The sequence below is a fragment of the Nanorana parkeri genome, unplaced genomic scaffold (assembly GCF_000935625.1).
Source record: "Nanorana parkeri isolate BGI_ZX_2015 unplaced genomic scaffold, ASM93562v1 scaffold1, whole genome shotgun sequence".
NCBI classification, from domain to species: domain Eukaryota; kingdom Metazoa; phylum Chordata; class Amphibia; order Anura; family Dicroglossidae; genus Nanorana; species Nanorana parkeri.
Window position 1 is genome coordinate 3,897,165 of NW_017306269.1, and position 9,424 is coordinate 3,906,588.

The 9,424-nt window shown below is 46.7% G+C and overlaps 1 protein-coding gene across 2 annotated transcripts in view; it reads right to left on the reverse strand.

Moving 5' to 3' along the window:
- Nucleotides 1-2,040, reverse strand: part of TRAF5 (TNF receptor associated factor 5) — a 39,459-nt gene extending 37,419 nt beyond the window's left edge. For both annotated transcript variants that reach the window (XM_018553252.1, XM_018553173.1), the window contains exon 1: nt 2,016-2,040. The gene's annotated coding sequence lies outside the window, so the exon portion shown is untranslated. The remainder of the gene's footprint in view (nt 1-2,015) is intronic.
- Nucleotides 2,041-9,424: the final 7,384 nt, after the last annotated feature.

The window sequence follows — 9,424 nt, forward strand, 5'->3', positions numbered from 1 at the left end:
CAGACTCCTCAGTCCCACCTTCACAACAGACTCCTCAGTCCCACCTTCACAACAGACTCCTCAGTCCCACCTTCACAACAGACTCCTCAGTCCAACCTTCACAACAGACTCCTCAGTCCCACCTTCACAACAGACTCCTCAGTCCCACCTTCACATCAGACTCCTCAGTTCAACCTTCACATCAGAGTCCTCGGTCCCACCTTCACATCAGAGTCCTCGGTCCAACCTTCACATCAGAGTCCTCGGTCCAACCTTCACATCAGACTCCTCAGTCCAACCTTCACATCAGACTCCTCGGTCCAACCTTCGCATCAGACTCCTCGGTCCAACCTTCACATCAGACTCCTCGGTCCAACCTTCACATCAGACTCCTCAGTCCAACCTTCCCATCAGAGTCCTCGGTCCCACCTTCACATCAGAGTCCTCCGTTCACATCCGAGTCCTGCTCAGTCCAACCTTCACATCAGAGTCTTCAATCCCCCATGCACTTCTGAGTCCTGCTCAATCCCCCCTTCACATCAGAGTCATGCTTTACAACCTCCACCAGTGTGGCTGAGACAACATGGCAGAGGACAGAAGGCGGAGCATGTTTGGAAGGAGGTGGCCGGCTTGACTGAACCACACAAATGCATGACACTCGAAGGCGCCCCTGATGAACCCAAAAGACACCCCAGGGTCAACGCTCATTCATAAATCTGCCAGTGTATGGCCGGCTTTACACTCATACATATACTACGTCATTATCCACTTCCAGGAGGCTACATGGGATTCTCTTTCCATACACTTGACAACCTTTGAAGAGTCAGAGTCATGTGATGTGTTCATGAAGCAGACGCTCTAGAAATTTCCAGGAACATTGAACAGTGGGAATTTCCTTCATCTACCCCATCGAAACGCGGGTATACGGTTATTTATGGCATCTTTCATAGTATACGGGTTCACAAGTGCGGTCAGGATCACAAGGCATGAGCTGGAGGAGTTGAAGGTTCTAAATCTATACATTATAAATCTCATAGCATAGTATCTGTACAATTCGATTGACCAGCAGCCGTGCAGTATGGGGGCTTACTGAGAAAATCCAACCAATCCATAACCAATCAGGGACCCCTTAAGCTGATCATATACTACACAATCTGATTGTACAATCTCATTTTTGATCTATCATCAGCTATGTAGTGCAGGGGCCTACCTGATTGGATATAAAATCGATTGGATAGATTAGGAAGGCTCATCTATTGCATGGTAAAGTAGATTGTACGAAGATTGTGCAATCAGATTGTACAGTGTACAGCCAGCTTTAATGATCACTATACACATTATAGACTAAATGTACAATCTCTGTCTGCCTCTAGGAGCTATGTCTGTGGCTGTCAGAGTCTTGCAATGCCTCAAGGGACTTGTAGTTCCACAACAGCTGGACTGCTGAGGTTGCCTACCCCTGACCTAAACTAACCAAACAGTTTGAATGAAATCAGGCAGTCCCTTGTAGTACATAGTTATTGGCAGATCTAAAGAAGATTGTACAATGTGTGGTGAGCTTAAGAGGACCAAATGCTATACAATCTGATTGTACAATCTCCTTAGATCTACCATCAACTATGTAGTACAAGGGCCTGCCTAATTCGATACGAATGGACTGTTTAGGTCTGTCCTTATATTACATAGTTTTGGTAAACATAAAGTAGAATGTACGGAGATTGTGTAATCAGATTGTAGTGTGTGTAGCCAGGTTTAAGATGACCATGCACTATACAATCTGATTGTACAATCTCCTTTAGAGGCACCATTGATTATGTAGTACAAGAGCCGGTCTGAGTCCATACAAAGTGAACGAGTTGTTTAGGTTTGTCCTCTTATTACATAGTTGTTTAAAGGAACTTTACAATCAGATTGTACAGCGTATGGCCAGTGTACCGCGGCAGCAATCTACAGGAGCTTGTACAATCAGATTGTAGCATGTGTGTTCCGATTTATACTTGGCAGACACCACTGTAGAGTTGTTGTTGTTCTCTTACCGTACACCCCTGAAGAGAGCGGCACAGTGGGACCCCCGGCTTTCTCCCCGTTACTGGCTCGCGGTTGTCACCTCCAGTGGTCTGCGCTCCTCTCCCCGTCCTCCAGCTCTGGTGTTCTCCGGAGCCATATCACACTTCTTATTTTCGTTTTTTACATTGGGGGGCGGAGACAAGTCCTGGGCTGGATCGGCTTTGTCTGGACGTCACGGATGTGGGCGGCAGTCAGCTTGTAGGAAATACACATGTACATGATCTCTGCACAGAGGAGAAGCAACGTGGGAAAAGTGAATTGTGACTTGGAGCTTAGTGAAGGATGTACACCTCGGTATATCGGGGTAAGAGAAGGATGTACACCTCGATATATCGGGGTACGAGAAGGATGTACACCTCGATATATCGGGGTACGAGAAGGATGTACACCTCGATATATCGGGGTACGAGAAGGATGTACACCTCGATATATCGGGGTACGAGAAGGATGTACACCTCGATATATCGGGGTACGAGAAGGATGTACACCTCGATATATCGGGGTACGAGAAGGATGTACACCTCGATATATCGGGGTACGAGAAGGATGTACACCTCGATATATCGGGGTACGAGAAGGATGTACACCTCGATATATCGGGGTACGAGAAGGATGTACACCTCGATATATCGGGGTACGAGAAGGATGTACACCTCGATATATCGGGGTACGAGAAGGATGTACACCTCGATATATCGGGGTACGAGAAGGATGTACACCTCGATATATCGGGGTACGAGAAGGATGTACACCTCGATATATCGGGGTACGAGAAGGATGTACACCTCGATATATCGGGGTACGAGAAGGATGTACACCTCGATATATCGGGGTACGAGAAGGATGTACACCTCGATATATCGGGGTACGAGAAGGATGTACACCTCGATATATCGGGGTACGAGAAGGATGTACACCTCGATATATCGGGGTACGAGAAGGATGTACACCTCGATATATCGGGGTACGAGAAGGATGTACACCTCGATATATCGGGGTACGAGAAGGATGTACACCTCGATATATCGGGGTACGAGAAGGATGTACACCTCGATATATCGGGGTACGAGAAGGATGTACACCTCGATATATCGGGGTACGAGAAGGATGTACACCTCGATATATCGGGGTACGAGAAGGATGTACACCTCGATATATCGGGGTACGAGAAGGATGTACACCTCGATATATCGGGGTACGAGAAGGATGTACACCTCGATATATCGGGGTACGAGAAGGATGTACACCTCGATATATCGGGGTACGAGAAGGATGTACACCTCGATATATCGGGGTACGAGAAGGATGTACACCTCGATATATCGGGGTACGAGAAGGATGTACACCTCGATATATCGGGGTACGAGAAGGATGTACACCTCGATATATCGGGGTACGAGAAGGATGTACACCTCGATATATCGGGGTACGAGAAGGATGTACACCTCGATATATCGGGGTACGAGAAGGATGTACACCTCGATATATCGGGGTACGAGAAGGATGTACACCTCGATATATCGGGGTACGAGAAGGATGTACACCTCGATATATCGGGGTACGAGAAGGATGTACACCTCGATATATCGGGGTACGAGAAGGATGTACACCTCGATATATCGGGGTACGAGAAGGATGTACACCTCGATATATCGGGGTACGAGAAGGATGTACACCTCGATATATCGGGGTACGAGAAGGATGTACACCTCGATATATCGGGGTACGAGAAGGATGTACACCTCGATATATCGGGGTACGAGAAGGATGTACACCTCGATATATCGGGGTACGAGAAGGATGTACACCTCGATATATCGGGGTACGAGAAGGATGTACACCTCGATATATCGGGGTACGAGAAGGATGTACACCTCGATATATCGGGGTACGAGAAGGATGTACACCTCGATATATCGGGGTACGAGAAGGATGTACACCTCGATATATCGGGGTACGAGAAGGATGTACACCTCGATATATCGGGGTACGAGAAGGATGTACACCTCGATATATCGGGGTACGAGAAGGATGTACACCTCGATATATCGGGGTACGAGAAGGATGTACACCTCGATATATCGGGGTACGAGAAGGATGTACACCTCGATATATCGGGGTACGAGAAGGATGTACACCTCGATATATCGGGGTACGAGAAGGATGTACACCTCGATATATCGGGGTACGAGAAGGATGTACACCTCGATATATCGGGGTACGAGAAGGATGTACACCTCGATATATCGGGGTACGAGAAGGATGTACACCTCGATATATCGGGGTACGAGAAGGATGTACACCTCGATATATCGGGGTACGAGAAGGATGTACACCTCGATATATCGGGGTACGAGAAGGATGTACACCTCGATATATCGGGGTACGAGAAGGATGTACACCTCGATATATCGGGGTACGAGAAGGATGTACACCTCGATATATCGGGGTACGAGAAGGATGTACACCTCGATATATCGGGGTACGAGAAGGATGTACACCTCGATATATCGGGGTACGAGAAGGATGTACACCTCGATATATCGGGGTACGAGAAGGATGTACACCTCGATATATCGGGGTACGAGAAGGATGTACACCTCGATATATCGGGGTACGAGAAGGATGTACACCTCGATATATCGGGGTACGAGAAGGATGTACACCTCGATATATCGGGGTACGAGAAGGATGTACACCTCGATATATCGGGGTACGAGAAGGATGTACACCTCGATATATCGGGGTACGAGAAGGATGTACACCTCGATATATCGGGGTAAGAGAAGGATGTACACCTCGGTATATCGGGGAAGAGAAGGATGTACACCTTGGTATAGTGGGGTAAGAGAAGGATGTACACCTCGGTATATCGGGGTACGAGAAGGATGTACACCTCGGTATATTGGGGGAAGAGAAGGATATACATCTCGGTATATCGGGGGAAGAGAAGGATGTACACCTCGGTATATCGGAGGAAGAGAAGGATGTACACCTCGGTATATCGGGGTAAGAGAAGGATGTACACCTCGGTATATCGGGGGTAAGAGAAGGATGTACACCTCGGTATATCGGGGTAAGAGAAGGATGTACACCTCGGTATATCGGAGGAAGAGAAGGATGTACACCTCGGTATATCGGGGTAAGAGAAGGATGTACACCTCGGTATATCGGGGGTAAGAGAAGGATGTACACCTCGGTATATCGGGGGAAGAGAAGGATGTACACCTCGGTATATCGGAGGAAGAGAAGGATGTACACCTCGGTATATCGGGGTAAGAGAAGGATGTACACCTCGGTATATCGGGGGTAAGAGAAGGATGTACACCTCGGTATATCGGGGGAAGAGAAGGATGTACACCTCGGTATACGAGTACTCATGAAAATGCCCAGTATTGTCACCAATATCGATACTGATGCATCCCTAGTTTTTTTTGCGGTCTGTTTCTAGCTGAGGAGATTTTCCTTCATTTCCTGTCCAGGATACACAACAGGAAATGAGAGGAAATGATTACCATCTCACGATGTCAAAGAAACAGATGCCCCATTGGAGGACTTCCCCTAATACCTTTCCGTTGTGTTACTTGGAGGCCGGCTTTAGAGCGTCAGCAGCAAGGGGTTAAATTACCGTTCCCCTTTCCCTGTCCCTACGAAAGAACATGATAATCATTGTAAAAGCAGAAAGAAGTAGAGAAGATCCATCAGGACTGGAAATCATATACTAAGGACGTTACCTGGTTACAGAACTCCTACCATCAATCTCCTTTACAGGAGCCGCTTTACCTTCTCATAATTCAATACAATGGAAGATTAGTGATCTACAATGTGATCAATACAAAGGGGAGAGGGAGCAGGAAATACACTGCCATACATCACCTCTCTCACTTTTATCAAGTCTGAAGGATTCTGTTGTGTGATCACGTTCTGAAACGAAGAATCCAGCAAATAGCTTAGTGCTCAAAATGTGATGCCATTATGAACAGTCATATTATTATTAAAGTGACACTAAACCCACTAAAATCCATTCAAGTACCTCAACTATTAACATAAATGTATCTTATTTGTGTATCACTGGGAGTGGGCATTAATGTGGCAGATGAGGTTTAATGTCGATAAATGCAAAGTAATGCACTTTGGAATAAAAAATAAACAAATGGGTTATACAATTATGGGTATGCCGCTGGGGAAGTCAGAAATGGAGAAGGATTTGGGGGTCATTGTAGACCACAAACTGAAAGGTAGTTTGCAGTGCCAGGCTGCTGTAAACAAAGCTAGCAGGGTCTTGTCCTGTATTAAGAAGGGGATGTATTGCAGGGACAAGTCTATAATTTTGCCACTTTATAGATCATTGGTTCGACCTCATCTGGAGTACGCGGTCCAGTTCTGGTCACCAGTACTAAGAAAAGATGTCCTTGAGTTGGAAAAAGTCCAGCGGAGGGCAACCAAACTAATTAGGGGTATGGAGGACCAGAGCTACGAGACAAGGCTACTAAATTTAAACATGTTCACATTGGAGGTGAGGAGATTAAGGGGGGATATGATCTCCATGTACAAAATGTTCAATGGTGGCAGCAACATTAGCGATAAACTGTTTAAAATTAACTCCATTACAAAAACTAGAGACCACCACCTAAAATTGGTGGAAAAAAAATTCCAGCACAAGGGGCGAAGGGGGTTCTTCACAGTAAGATCAGTTAGGGTCTGGAACTCACTGCCACAGACAGTGATTTCAGCAAAGAATGTGGAATTGTTCAAGAAACTTTTGGACGATTTCTTAAGGGACCGTAATATACAGGGGTACAGGTACTCCTAGAATGAGATCCTAATAGGTTGGACTTGATGGACTAATGTCTTTATTCAACCTCAAATACTATGTAACTATGTAACTCGGCTGTAGATCCTCAAATCCTCTCTGAATTGGGGCTGACACTGTCCTTCCTTCTGGTGGGGGCTACTTTTGTTCCCCATGATCCCTGTGTGTGTTGTAAAGTAGTCACCGCTCCAGGCTCACTCCCGTGATGGATTACAATCTTAATACAAATTAGTAAACTAAACATGAGCTTGTAGTCCATCACAGGAGCGAGCTTGGAGTGGTGACTACCTTACAACACACACAGGGATCATGCGGAACAAAGTAGTCACCCTCCAGAAGGAAGGACAGTGTCAGCACCAATGCAGAGATGATTTGAGGATCTACAGCCGAGTGATACCCAAATAAGATACATTTATGTTAATAGTTGAGGTACTTTAATGTATTTTTAAGATTTAACTTCTGAGTTTAGTGTCACCATAAGGTTGGCCAACCGATGGACATCCTGCTTGCCCAGACAGTTCCTTGTAGTTCTCATCAGCTGGATTGCTGCACACTGCTCAGTAGACATGTGCATTCGGATTTGGAGGAATCTGCAAATCAACGAAATTCAGTTGATTGGGCAATTCATCCAAATCTGGAATAATGCATTTATTATATGACCGAATATACAAAAACTAGATTAGGGCATAAATACATTTGTTTGCAGTTCTTCGCATGTGCACCACCATCTTGGAGGCGGGAATCAAAGATGACGTCATACACATGTTTGGGTGACGCCATCTTGGTGTAGAATGAAAACGAGCGGTCCGATTGGGTCCGTCTGTCAGTTTCTCAGGCGGACCTGTACAGATGCCCAATGCAAGTCTATGGGCAGCTGGGTCTAAACAGACGGGTGTCCATTTACACCCGGTTACGCCCGACACCGAGCAGTTCCGGGAAAAGCAAAAGGAACACTGTTCTGTTTCGACGGACCGGATTGTAGCGGACCGAGGGTAATCGGTTGTAAACAGACTGTCACGTACCTTGGTTTGAGCCTGAAGTGACGAGGAAGGCTTTCCCTTGCTGCTCTCCTCTGAGCCCCACTGGAGATGGAACAGTAGTTGTACAGACAGAGAGGGGCACGCGTGCCTGTGGTTGGTATGACTGCTGGACACACTGGTTAGGCTGATGCTGACAACAAGATGCCAGAGGCAGCTGGTGGTCGATGACAGATCAGACGACACTTGTGTGAGGAGCTGAAGAGTAGTCAGGAACAAGCCAGATCGGTAACGTGTGGTCAGCGTGGTACATAAGCAGGAGCAGGCCGGGTCATACACTTGCGAGCAGGATGGTACCAGATCAGGAAGCAGAAGAATAGTCAGGGACGAGCCGAGGTCACAAGGCATGCAGCAAGCAGGCAGTCAGGAATCAAGCCGGGTCAAATGGATCTCAGGAGCGGAAACACAGATGCAGAGTACAGCTGAAGATCTCTCAGCAAGGTGCAGATGCAGAAGCCATCTTTAAATAGCCCGCCTGGCACCAAAGATGTGCGTGTGCATGTTGTTGCGCGTGTACGTGAGCATCGTTTTTTCGCCCGTGCGCATTACTAGCACCGAATGCGCGCATAGTTTCGTGCAGAGATCCGGGCAGAAGCTGTACAATGGGTGCTGACTGATATACCCTGACACAGACACATGTCCATTTACATCTGATTCCCCGTAGACCGACATGGGGTCCGGTCATTTCAGTTTTAAAACTGGACGGACACAGATGTCACAGCAGTGACACTTGCTCTGTACCGCTCCCCGTAACTGGGTCCTTACAGTTAACCCTCAAAAAATAAACATGGAGGCTGCCATTGTGGACTACTCTCCAAACTAGTTGCTTGGATTTCATTTTGATCGGCTGCCTTCAATACTTTGGGTTTCATGTATAAACGTTCTGCCCGTCCTATACTGATCGCACTGCACTAGTGCCCCTAGATGGCGCTGATAAGTATAGGACTTCCTTTACTTGTCAGTGCCATCCTAGGGATACTAATATCATGCAGGCGGCATCCACCTGGCAGAACATTTATCATTGAACCCCCCTTTATTTATTACAGGTATTTAGAGAACACTGACAATTTACACAGCGTTTTACATAGCTGCACATTCACCTCACTCCCTGCCCTCAAGGAGCTTACAATCTAAAATCCATATCTCACATGCATACATACTACCTTCCAGCATGTCTTTGGAGTGTGGGAGGAAACCGGAGTACCCGGAGGAAACTACACATCCCACCATGCATCTGCCTCTGGGAGTCATGCCGGTGGCTGCCAGAGTCTTGCAATGCCTAATTGGATTTGTAGCTTCACCCCAGCTGGAGGGTCGAAGATTGGCTATTCCTTTTTTCGAAGGCCGGTATAACTTCAAGGCAATTAGCTTTTTCAAAAGGTCAGCAGTACCATAACCCCCCCTCCCATTTTGTTTCCGGACGTGAGTACTTTGAATGCACAGCTAGACTATTAAAATGAGGAGCTCTGTTCTGAAAGGAAGCAAATAGTTTTACTAGTGATGTGAAGGAAAGGGTTACTTCATCCTT